Source organism: Ambystoma mexicanum, chromosome 4p (genome assembly GCF_040938575.1).
Source record: "Ambystoma mexicanum isolate Mex_15411 chromosome 4p, UKY_AmexF1_1, whole genome shotgun sequence".
In the NCBI taxonomy this organism is placed as follows: domain Eukaryota; kingdom Metazoa; phylum Chordata; class Amphibia; order Caudata; family Ambystomatidae; genus Ambystoma; species Ambystoma mexicanum.
In genome coordinates, this window is record NC_090927.1 from 352,798,035 (window position 1) to 352,811,604 (window position 13,570).

Genomic DNA, 13,570 nt, shown 5'->3' on the forward strand with positions numbered 1-13,570 from the left:
AGCTTTCCGGAACATTAACCCGATTAGAGAATAAAGAGGTACATTTTATGTATTACAAATACAAGGATTTTCATGAAAATTGTTTTGAATTTTACAAATATGAATAAAGCTATATTTTGATGATTTAGTCTTAGTCAATTTAACGTCACAATATTCTGCACATATGTTAAGTGAATAAAATGGTAGCGTAATAACACTATTTCCTTTCTCGGGAAGACGACATGGCCTCTTTCAAGATGGCAGCTCTGTAGTCATGGTGTCTTTCGCACGTCCCCATTGAGTAGTTTCCCTTTCTGTGATTAGTGTCTGAGCCGTCTTCTGCTTCCGGTTTCCGGCTCGCGTGCTACCTACCGGCGTTCCTTGCGCGGGGGTGGCAGCAGCGGGAGGGGGAGGCGGGGTAGGGGAGGAGTTGTTGCTGCTGCCGCTGCCCCTCGCCATGTTGTTGTGACTCCTCTCTGTACCCCGTTGTAACGCGCGCCCCTCCCCCCAATCCATCCTGGTCTGGCAACAGAGGCAGAGACTCCTGTGACGGGTGCAGCCCTGGCCAAGAAGAGGCGCGGAGAGAGGTGAGTGTAGACTTACAGCTACGTACGGCTCCCCCATCCCCGCCGCAGGGGGCGCTGGCATACCCTAGTTTTAACGCGCCATTGGATTCAGAATCAACACAAGGTGACATAAACTACCAAAGCACATACAACACAAGTGATGGACCACATCCCTTGGAGTCGCTAGCATACTGTTTGCTTCTCAGCCCCCTGCCTGGAAGGGGCAAAGATGAGGTGTGTCCTTCCTTTGTTTATCAGGAACGTCCCTTCCTACTATCTTGATTACACCAAGGGGTTAACTGTCAAGGTTGTGTGTGTGTCTATGGCTAGGCACCTATTGGGCAGGGCCCACGTCGCAGCGACCCTCGGCCGTCATCAACGCCATGGATTAACATCCGATAACTGGCAAGTAGCTCCACGTCCATGTGTGCTATGGGAATCTGCTGTTAACTCTGAAACTGGGCACCAGTTTTTGACGTAACCATCCTCCAGTCTCCAAGGTCTGTGCTGCTTAAAACAGCGTCCTAAACGTGTTGGATTATTTTACAGTACAATCTGTACTTGCCGCACACCGCCTACCCCCGAGTAGTAATGTGAAGGATGGTCTACGTTTGAGACAGCTAAGTTTGCAGTGTGTACGTCCGCAAAATCCCCGTATCCTAACACTTCATTGGTTCCAGTCTCACTTGTGATGGAAGTGGAAAGTAAAATTTCTTCACCCTTTCATTATTTTCCCTGACATATAGTACCCGTACAATTTCTTAACAAAAAGACCACCACCATTCATTAAAAGTGTTCAGTTTCCTTAGTTGGTATTGTTGTGATTTCAACAGTTTCTAGCATCGGAACAGATCTACTGTAAATTGTTGTCTTAAAACATGCATGTTGCTATCGGCACAGTGCACCGATATAAACTGGGATTTCCTTGACCACCACCGTTATGATTCCCCCTATCATCAGATACCTCACCTGCATGGCGTCAATAGCATAGCATCTTTCACACACAAAGCCCAGCCCACACAATGCTTAATTTCCACCGGAGAGAGGCTTTATGGTCTCGTGTCACTCACTTTAATTGTAGTTAGCGCTGGTAGTTAATTCCGATTGTTCTCGGTGTCAATGTAGCCAATCGATTTTACTTAGACTCTGTCAGAAATGTACATGTACTGTCTCGCAGTGTCAGCATTAAAAGAGAAGGCCCCCGGCTGGGTGCGAGGGTAGTGAGAAAAGTGGCTCTGTCCAGCTATTGATGTTGGAGAGGTAGAGCTCTGCACCTGGTAGCGTAGTTGGCAAGCAAAGTGTTGATGTATCCTTGAACCTGGAGGATGGAATTTTCCCCACTATATCAGAAGTTAATTCAGCCGTGCCAACCTCATCCTACCAAAAGAATGAAGTCCTGCGGCAGACAAAGAACATGATATGAGAGCCAAGTTCGCTTTTCCCGAGGTGATCCTGCGTGTAGCTCTGAGAAAGCAGAGACTGGGGAGAAATGCCTTGTGTGAGCATGTGAAAAGGATGGGCCTCAGACCAAGTAGAAAGGCAAAGTACATACTATTCAGAAGCTAGAAGAGGCAGAACAGAACAGGCTGGGGGGGGGGGTGAGACTGTGCACCCTTAGATGAGCCTGTAACTGGAGGGGTAGGATCATGCCCATGTCGCCTTACTAGGGTTCCACAAGCCATGTTGGGATTTTCTTTATTGTGCAGAGATGCACAGTGTAGATGAAAGAAAAAGGCCTTTATTTTGCATTCTTCCAGTCATCAATGAGATGCCGTGGCCCCTCCACGCCAACACCTCCCAAAGGAAACTATCTGTGAACTATGGTCTCACAAGTGGCTTTCATGGGTCGAAGTGGCAGCCTTTGGTAGCATCGTCATGATTCTCCAGTCTGTCAGCAATGTCTTCCCCCTACTTCTGGTGAATCTGTACAAAGGGAGGACATTGCTGACATTCTGAGCACTCTCGAGAGTTAAAGGGAGACACCTAACTGCCTTGTCTGTGTCTTTCTTCTGTATCCATAGACCTGAGAATGAGGTTGTAAGTGCTTAACATCAATGGTTGAGTAGGTGGCACACTCATTTCTGGTGGAGTTCTGGAACTGTTAAGCTGTGGAAACAAACTGTGTGCAAATATGGGTTGATTTCGCCCCCTCCTCTCCAATTGCACCATTTTTTGTGTGCAAAATGTCATCCTTTGTCAGGGTAAGCTTCATAAAGTTGATCAGTTAAGGGCAAACCTTGAAAATAAGCTGTATACTGCTATTTATCCTGTCTTTAGAACACGTTGCAGATTGCTCCACTCAACCCTACTTCTCCTCCTGTTGTGCCCCCTTCCGTACTCCTACCTTTTCTGCTCTTGCACCCTACCTGTAACTTCCTGTGTGCGTCCCTGTGTACATGCTCCATTGCTTCCCAGATATGTTTGTGCTTTATAAATCCCATACATATAAAATACAACTGATTTTGGAAATACATATTTTTTTCTTTATTATGATGCATATTTTGAATTTTGGAAGCATCGACAGACGCTTGCATGGCCATTAACTAAGTTTTTGGGCATGTTTCGCCACCAGTTACGGTTAACACACATTATTAAAAGAAATTATGATTCTCTCCATTTATAGTATCATTGCTTAAGTGTGTCTTACAAAGCCTTTTAAAATAAGCTTTACCTTCAACAAGTCGATGTGAATGCATGAATCGTGGTATCTTCACATCCATACTCCAACAGGAAAAGGTCAACTCACATGGTTCCTTTCCTGACACTTTTGTCATTTATCATTAACCCGAAAGGTAAACCTCCCACATTGCTGTGTATATATATATATATATATCAAACGGTGGCAGTTACCTTATAGGATTCTGAAACATAAATTTTCCCCATCCAAGATGGCTAGATGTAGATTAACAACCAAAGAAAAATTGGCACCTTAATGTTTAAATGAGGACTTAATGCAGGATTCGTTTCTGTACTTGGTTGCTTAGTCAGTGTATATATATATACATACAGTTTGGAATACTTGGCACCCAAAGACTAGAAATTGTTCATCGTAATATCTGATGTATGTTAATTTATCCTTCATTTAGTTTGGTGGATGTTTCCCCTACATATAACGGTCCACATTAGAAAGTTATGGCGTAAATGGTGACAACTGTACAAGAAGTTGTGAATTGCTGTCATTCAATGTCTTTTCCGGTGTATGGATGAGCAAACTACAAACCTTTTAATCGCGTTGTTACATACAGAACATAAAAACAGATAAGCTAAACATTGTTTAGATTGTGGCCGTGTTATATCTGTTTCACCCAACCTGTCTTCTAGATTATTTTGATTTATTTGCACAACCTGGGCAACATGATGCAATCAATGCAATTTCTTTATTTCAACAATGTTCCAGTAGTTTTAAACGATCAGTGTTCACTTGTGCCATTGAATCGCCAAGTGTCTGTATTTATACTAAGGTTCTTCCTTCTTTAGTCTCAAACTTGGACTTCGTTGTTTCTCTTTAGGAATGCTACTGATTTTCTGCCAAGCCAAATCTGGTAATTATTTATGAATACCTGCATGCTTTGCAGAAATGTAAAAATATTTTGATTGACTTAATAAAAGCTTGATCGTCTGCATTGATGTCTTAATTTGTAGTAATTGAACAGTAGTTAATGAATTGTTGGCCTTGGATGGCAATGTGAGGAGAATAAAGTATTGGAATTCATATGTTTGTATTATGGTATGAATTTGAAGGAATCTTCGTACAAATGGATATTTATTGCCAAGAAATTATTTGATGTATCCAAACTGTTGAAGGTGAACTTTATTGTGTAACGTATTTAATTTAGCCACTTCAAAAAATATTCTCAATTTTGATATTATATTCCAAATAAGCAAAACATCGAGGTATATAACCCAGTTGTATTTTGGATTGGTGAACATTTTATTTTTCACTCTGAGCCATGAGATTTGAGAGATTATGGGCGCAATGCTTGAAACCAGCTCCAGATAAGATTTACAAGTGAGGTGTGAGTTTAATTTTTTTTTTTTAAACCCTATTTTTTTAAAGTTGAGAGTGAAATGATTTTTTCAGGGAGTGCACACGTCGGTCTCCCAATGAGTGTTTTATGAGCAAATAATGTTGTAACTATAGAAAACGTTTTTGTAATAATTTCTTTACATCTACTAATTCATGCAGATTAAAAGATACATTTTTACTTTTACTACTTCAGATCTGTCAGTATAAATAGTAGTGTTTATTCCTGTACCTCTGTGTATCCATGGATCTGTGTTGGTGAAATCAGAGGGACAGGCTCCTGTGTGTCTTTCCTATTTTTTGTTGGGAGTATTTGTATTCCTCATTCTTTTGTGGAAGAAGCCTACTTCTTTAAAAAAAATGTTATAGGTCCAAGTGTGTGAGAAATAAGTTCTTTTGTTGTCTTTATAAAAGTGCCTCTTCTGGAGGGCTGGTGAATATGACTTGGTGAGACCACTGTGCAATCAATTTACTATGGCAGTGTTCTCTGTGGTGGCCTGTTGATCGTTTGCTTGGTTGTACTTTTTCCTCCCCCGTACTATTTTTGGATGTAAAAAACAAATGGCCTCCGTGGCTTTAGTAGTATCACTCTATGTAGATGGATGGGCCAATGTGTGTATTATTGTTTGCACCTGTGTTCATGTTATGGCTTTACTCAGTGCCTTAGTCTGTAGTAATAACGACAACTAAGCAAAATCTGATTGATTGGTTTGTTTTAAAAAAATAAAATATTTAATGGGGGGAATACTCTGGTGCTGTATTCAATTGTATGTTCTGTTAAACTGACAATCCAACCTCTTTAGGTTTAGATTTATGAGCTTCGTTTTCAATCGATCTTCCTTAATGTGCATCTATGATTTTATTCAGTTCATTTTGTGATGGTCCAGTTGGTTCCTTGCATATTGGATAATTGCTCGGAAACTTACAAGAATGCCTGACATGTATAAACAAAGTATACTTCCTCAAAATAACTATATATATATATATATATATATATATATATATATTTTCAAAGAAAAACGTTGTTAAAAGGACGTTATGGCTCCAAGTAAAACCGTAAAGCCCCTGAAATTCGCTAGTTATGGTAAGCTAAGCAAGCATAACTCGCGCCATCACTGTGCACTCCTAAGACTAACCCCCAGGACATCAAAGATGATGTCACAAATGTCATTGATGACATCACATATCTGGGCCACTTGTTTTGTTCCTTGACATATTTAGGCCAGGTGGTTTTGTTCACTGGCATTCAGAATAATACAATTTAAAAAGGTGCTATATATCTAGATGATAACCTTGTCATATGTTCTTTAAGTACTTTCCTTAGGGTTTGGTCTCAGCTCATGATGCACACACATGGGGAAATGAGCAGCCCTCAAACACGCAATTCATTTGTATACATGGGTAAGCTTCATAAAGTTGATCAGTTAAGGGCAAACCTTGAAAATAAGCTGTATACTGATAAACTTTAATGTCATTAACATTTTCTGATGATGCAATTTCTTTCTTCCTTACTTTAGTTTCCCTGTATGTGCCTCTGATTTGTATGTATTGTTTGTACCAGCACAAGTGCTGTAAGTCTTGAATTGTTAGCTAGTTATTACATGTTTAACATTACTCAAAACTCTGATTAGGGAGCATTAATTATTGTACTATCCAAAATTACAATATTATAAATGGTGTACTTCTATGGTGCATGCTGCAGTCATTGCCTATGTTTATATATGATTAGGTTTCTGTATTAACAACAACACTCCAATACAATGATATTGGATGAGTACATTCTTAGAGTAAGTAGTTTAATGATAGGTCTCCTGACATCTTGTTATCAACAATACAAACACAACTCCTTGTAGAGACTTCATCAAAATGTATTTCACGTGTGATGTCATCAGTGATGTCATCAATGACATTTGTGATGTCATCTTTGATGTCCTGGGTGTTGGTCTTAGCAGTGCACGTGGTGGCGGGAGTTATGGTTGCTTAGCTTACCATAACTGGCGAATTTCAGGGGGTCTTCAGTTTTACTTGGAACCATAACGTCCGTTTAACAAAGTTTTTTTCATTGAATTTCATAGGTTTTTACCAGTGCATGCTATTTTCCTACAGCTTACTAATCTCACACTTACCCGATATAGCAATATTTGTGTCCAATTTCCAAAGTTTCACCTTAAAACTAAACTAGTTTTACATCCGTAGGCGTCTATGAACATCTGACTTCATAGCGGACCTTCCAGACAGTGCCACGTGACCATACGCTGGAACGTGGCATGATGACTTGTCTGAGAACCTGATTTGACAGAAAGTCACAAAGCCACAGCGCTTGTATGAATAAATATTAAGAGTGCACATAGGCTGCAGGTGCCTGAGAGGTGTGAGAGTACTGCCAAGTACAACCCACTGTTGTGGAAACAATTGGAGCACAGCCAATTCTCAGTCGCACTGCGTCCAAGAGTGCAATATAGGCATGTGTTGCAAGTAATTGAAGAGAGATGTGGTTATAAGTCCGATGGATTTATTTTCAAAGTAGCCTGACGCGTGTTTCGAGTCTAAACCAACTCTTCATCCGATGCTGTAAATGGGAGATGGGACCTAAGATAAATTGAATGAAGGACAGTGCCAGAAAACTCACTCACGACTTCGCAATTGCAGTAATTTCAGCACAGCAGGAAAAGCCAAAGTGATATTGCACTCTTGGGTGCAGTGCGACTGAGAATTGCCCATGCTCTAATTGTCTGAGAACCTTTCCGCACTTCACGATAAGATCTCTGCCTGACGGACAGTTCGGAACTGCCTTTTTTTTTACTGATCTAGGAACTTCCAACTTCAAAATTTCCCTTGCACAGCTCCAACACCTATTCCTACTCATTATCCATTAACAATCTAGTACACAGTACATACTTTTCGCAAAACTGCTATTTATCTTAAAATGGCATCAGCTAATGCCATCCCTCCTCCCCAAGAGCCACCACCACTGCTGTAATCAAGGAGCATGAGAAACAGTGCCCCCTAACTTAGAAATAACACACGTGCAACATTTTTCCTTGTCCACCTACCCCTCCATATTAGTGTTGGTTGCTCTTCCCTCATTTCCCTCGCCAACTTTCGTTCTCATTTCTCCTGCCAAAAAAAATACATCCAAAAACAACAAACGACATATTCCTTTAGGAACCACCTTTCACAGTTAAAAAAAAGAACTAAAAAAAAAATGTATAGGCTCCATCTACTTTATATTTCTCAGTAAAGTACATAGACTAAGATTTTTCAACATTTCCATTTGCATTTTGTATTATGCTAATGGGAATGTTGTGGCGTTCATCCTCTGTTCCAGGGACTGGATCGGTGGATACCGGCCCAGCAGCCCAAGTTATCAGCCCAAGCGAAGCAAGGGTGCATAACGAGGTCTCTGGACCATTATCCCCCTATTCCAGCCCCTGAAATGGGGGATGAAGGCCATTAGCACCCTAGGTTCCCAAAGCGGGAACACGGGGTGTTAAAAAATAGGATTTTTCTTCCAACACCGGGACGCCACAGTGTAGGAAGGAAAATCCTTTTCCACGATGGCCACCATGGAAAGGGAAGGTGAGGGTTCCATACAGGGCCCCTCTTTGCTTTCCATAGCAGCCTGCAGAAGGCAAAAAGAGAACCCTATGACCATATTACCACAAGCACATTTTTCTTCCCTTTCAAATCTATCCTAATTTGAATAACCTTACCACAAAGCCAATCCCAGGTGGACATGGCCACTTTAATCCTGTGTTTTGTCCCTTGTGGTCATGGCCAGTAGCCAGATTGTCCGGATCATGACCTTATTCCATGACCCGGACAATCTGTCCACAGGCTACCCCTCAGTCACTAAAGGTATACCGCTATTTTTTTGTAGCTACATTATGACACTTGTCAAATAATAAAACACTGGCACATTTGCAAAACCATGCTTGTAGGTACTTGCCAATGCTCCTTACTCAAGTTTGCTGGAAATCCACTTATGTTTTATTTTTCCAAAAGTGTCGAATGTATGCACATACAATCGTCATATAACCTAGCCCCCACTTGACAAAATCCATTCAGACTTTACGAAAACATCTAAATCTAAATATATAATCTTTTTGCAAACCTTTGTGTAGATTTGTCAAATGGCACCTCATTTATAAGCCTTTACATTATTTTGGGACCCCCCTCTAATTTTGCCACCTCTTCACAAAATCCTACCAAACTTCGGAAAAATATTCATATCTAAATGTATTATCAGTTTCCCAAATTAAGTGAGGATTCGTCAAATGGCACCTCATTTATAAGCCTTTACATTATTTTGGGACTCCCCTCTAATTTTGCCCCCTCATGACAGAATCCCACCATACTTTGCATATTCACTCAGAATCAGCCCAGGAATATACATGCAAAATTTCATTGAGTTCCATTAAGTGGTGCCAAAGTTATAAGCCATCAAATAACTGCATTTCACCAACCCTGTAATGCTAAGGTGTTTGCGAACTTTCACAGGACTGTTCGCGGCAAAAAACACCTGTTTTTATTTTTTTGGTTATTTGTTATTATTTATTTTTTTTTTTGCTTATTGCAGCCATATCCCATCCCATCCTCATCACCCCTCACATCCCCAGAGATTATTTGATAAGTTTGACAAGTGGAATGCTGTGTTTTTTCATATGTTTTTACTGCGATGTCCACGGACATCGGCCGCTGTCTGAAAATCCAAGATGGTGGGCGTTTCCAAAAATCTGACGCACTTCACGTTCCTCACCATCCAATCAGCGAACATGTCGCATGTCCGGGGACATGACGCAAGCCGATTAACCAATCAAGTGTCCGCGGACCGGACATAGATATTACTAATTTTGTGTGACCTACTTCTTGGTCATTTTTTAAAAAAAACTACTGGATGGATTTTCACGAAATTTTACAAAAGCACGCTTTCGGGACCAAGCCTCTGCTCCTGCCGCAAATTTGGTGAAAATCCATCCAGTGGTTTGGGGTGTAGGTGTGAGCAGTTTTTTTTTCCCCATTCAATCTATGGGGGAAAAAATACATTTTGGGACCCCCACTATAACTTTGCCCCCCCCGGACCAAAACTCACCACTTTGCAAAAACATTCAGAGTGGGCCATATACTTGTTTTGCAAAGTTTGGTGAGGATTCGCTCTCCCTGGACAAAGTTATAAACCGCCCAAAAAGTGCTCTTCCTATGGGATTAGCAATTTAACCATAAATATTATTCAACAATGATATGATTGGGTATTAAGCGTGTTATAAATAACAGGTTTCCAAGTGCGGACCCGGGGATCGAACCTGTGTTGCTCCGTTGTTGTCTTGCTTCCAAGGCGACCACGTTGCCCCTGAGCTATCCTCCCGAGACGACTTACTCACCTCCTCTATTCAAATGCACACACCACACATCAGTTGCTAGTAGTCCAATATCATTTGCTAAGTGCATTTTGAGCCCTCGTTTATACCAATGAGGCAGTGACCAAAATGTAATGTGCGCTATTGGACATCACTTAGAGTTACAGTGAACAGCAGTGACACAATCAGATACTGGCTAACAGAATTCAAAGCAGAAAAACCAGCAATTACAGACGCATTCGAGATTGGCCATTCAGTTAATACCTAGAAGTGCGGCTAGTGTTTGGCACTGAGGGATGATAACAGAAGGGTGAGGAGAGGATAAGGTAGGGTGACACCATTGTGTTAAAACGGGTGACCATTGAGCCACGTAGGGTGAACCTTGAGAAAGGATTGGTTTTTATAGTAAAAGTGGTCAGCTTAGCAATGAATTTTCGGCAAGCAGGGTGATCGGCTAATGATTCAAGATGACAAGTTAATGAGATGAGATGAGTCTGTCCAATGACACAAGCCAATAGAGGTGGGTTAATCAGTAAATTGGGTGTGGTGAGTGGGGGTTCATTGAATAAGATAGTGGGAAGTAACCTCTGTATAACAAAAGCATTCCTGTATTCTAATGTTTTTTTTTTTATTTAAGAGTCTCAATCATTTCTCCCAGTCAGGGATGAACAATATGTTGAAGTGACAGTGGACTGATCCGCGGATTGAAGAGGCAATTTTGCTTCAGGTACAGCACCCTGATATGGGACTCAATTCAGTTTTAATGCATTTTATGCTTCTTTATTTAATTGTCAATTCCCACGATTCTGTTTTTATAAAAATGTTCATGTTGATTTTATGACAAAATTATAAGTAGCAGCCACAAAATGCACATGTTTCGATCATCCTAGTCCGTCATTAGGTGGTTCTATTTACAACGCTGCCGAACACCACCTGCGAAGTTCACACTTCTAATATAAAGTTTCAAACTAATATCATAAAATCAACATGAACATTAATAAAAGCAGAATCGTGTGAAAAGGTGTTAAAAATGGAAGTAAACCACTCGGGCTGAGCAGTGCACATGGAAGTGAGCAGTGAATATGGTAGGTTGACCAGCAAGTCTGCCAGTTGAGAAGTGAACGGGTCTGGTTGATCAGTCAATGGCAGGGTTGTGGAATTTGTTTTAAAAATCTACTTGTCCAAGGGAGAAGATTTTAGACAAATCTACTTATCCTGTAAAATACAATAAAAAATCGAATCCTCAGTTGCCTAAATGTATTAAATATGGCACACTGACACAACATGCAATTTTATGCTTGATAACTGTCAAACATACCAGACAAAATTCATGAAATTAATACAGCACAGCATGTTCAGCTGTTACTAAAACTTGATCTGTTGAAGGGTGTGCCTTCATACTTGCAAAATAAAACCAGCATTGACAATGCCAATAGTTTTGGCGTTTACAGCTGTTGTACAGGCACCAGGGTGCAAGGAGGAGAGAGCAAAGATTTAAAGGAGGATGCGCTAAGGGTGGCAGCTGTGGAATCAAATGAGAAGGGGGATAGAGTAACGGAGAAAGCCATTGATCGACGTTGCCTGCTGATGAGCAAGGCGAAATATGAACGAGAAAGGGGTAAGAGAAAAAGTGAGTGACGGCAAGGATGAAAGAAAAAGTAAGGACTGCGAGCAAAGGTGAGAGTTGGAGAAGACAGAATAAAGTGATATCTTCAAGCACCACCGAATAACTGTGCTTTCTAATGTGTTTGACCATGAAGCAATGGTAGAGTTAGAGCGGTGCCTTTGAGGATTAACACGCACCCAAGCCATATGTACTTAAATAATTAAAAAAAATAACAATTGAGGAAGGATAAAATGAAAGAAGGGAAAGGGATGGTGGCCAAAAGTGCCAAGCAAAAAAGAAATGAATAAAAGAGAGGATAGTGAAATATGGGATTGTATCTATTTTTCTATGCATTCCTGACAAACATTTAACAGTTATTACCTACTATCCCGAGCATTAGAATTTCTAGGAACTTCATTGCTCATTTTAAGAGCCCGCACTTTCAGGTTTCGGAAAACTCTACTAAATGCGTTGTAAAAGCCAAGTCTATGACATTGTTAAGACAATAGAAACTAATCAACTGATTGACAAAATAACACCAATACAAGTCACCCCTTAATACTACTATATGCCCATATCGGCACATTTTTTTTCCTTCCCTCTTGTTTGCTATGACTGCACTCGCCCTCCGCTCCGCACAAATAAAATCTCACCCACTATCTCTGTCCTGAAAATCCATTAAATTATGCAGGTTGTGATTTATGATTTATCCAGTAGAAACAAGTCCATCTTTTGTTTTTTCTTTGCATCCTCCGACTTCTAGCTTGGAATGCAACTAAAATGCACCCCACTTGACATGGGTACGTTGCAGTGCAGTCGGAGCTCTTGGTGAACTCACGCAGAACATGTCTCTGTATTTCATCATCCTACTTTTCTTCCCGTATGTTTTGGCCCCGTCATAAATCATGCATTTTTACCCCCTGCCGTGCAGTCACGATTACTATTTTCCAACTCAAAACACACCATCCATGAAAGTCTGACTCGTTAGGCGCCCAGAACTTTCAGGACAAAATCCACTTTTGGAGAAGTGTATTTTTACCTCGCTACACAAAGTTACTTGGTGCTAGACTTTTCTACTGCGTGTTGTTTTGGCTCTGGAACAGCCTCTCTCCAACTTGAGCAGATCCACCTCCGGTTCCGGAAGCAACTCAAGACCTTCCTTTTCACTTCAGCTTTCTCTTCCTCTCCCTTGCTGATGTCCCTGACTGCTCCGAACACTGATCACCTGGCCACCCACTGAAACTCGGGCCCAGGCTCCTGCATGTCCAGTTGCCCTCGTACTGCCTTTGTGCTCCCCAGCACTTAAGGGTCTTTATCTGCAACCCAACAGTCCCTTGTCTCTGCACTTAGGAGCCACCCTCCGGCAGCACTTATTGAGTTACCTGCACTTCTTCCCCCCACTCCCCTTCCCCAACATCCCGGCACTTCTTTCCTCCTTCCTCCCCGTAGTTGCGTGATCTGAATGACACAAGGCCTAGTAAGATAGTTGTTTTGTCTGTCCCCCCCCCAACCCTCCCTTCCTTGTCTTTTCGTGCCTAGAAACACCTGTGTACAGGCGTGTTATAAATGACTTATCGTACTGTCAACCCATGGTGTATTTAGGGTTGAACACCGAAACCCTGGCTTTAAGTACCTTGGACAATGCTTTGGTGCAGAATCCGTCGCTTATCTAAGTGCTGATGCCCACAATTTCTCCTAAGATTGATTAGTGAATGGGTTTCTTGGCCGCACAAACCGAGAGGCTAGCAAGATGGTACACAGCATTGCATTCTTGTATAATACGTTGTATTTGCAATTCTACTCTTGTCAAGAATCACAGTGTGGGTAGTCAAACGTGGGATCCGGGGTTCCATGTTTTGAATTCGACGTTTTACGCTCTTTCTCCCTATAAAAACGCAATATTGCGATTGGTTCCTGGCACATAAATGCTCAGGCCTGCCCCAATGACAATTATGCAGTCCCTGTCTCTGCCCCAATTGGGGGGGCAGGTGATCTTGCAAGTAGGGGCAGTGGTGTGTGATGGCAGACAGATCGCTGC

The 13,570-nt window shown here is 41.4% G+C and overlaps 1 protein-coding gene across 7 annotated transcripts in view; it reads left to right on the plus strand.

Moving 5' to 3' along the window:
* The first annotated feature begins 411 nt into the window (after positions 1–411).
* Positions 412–13,570, plus strand: part of PUM2 (pumilio RNA binding family member 2) — a 2,101,998-nt gene continuing 2,088,839 nt past the window's right edge. For 3 of the 7 annotated variants that reach the window (XM_069605902.1, XM_069605903.1, XM_069605908.1), the window contains exon 1: positions 439–566. The gene's annotated coding sequence lies outside the window, so the exon portion shown is untranslated. Of the gene's footprint in view, positions 567–4,054; positions 4,088–13,570 lie in introns of all 7 variants that reach the window. The other 4 variants (XM_069605907.1, XM_069605905.1, XM_069605906.1 and 1 more) reach the window with 3 other exon arrangements.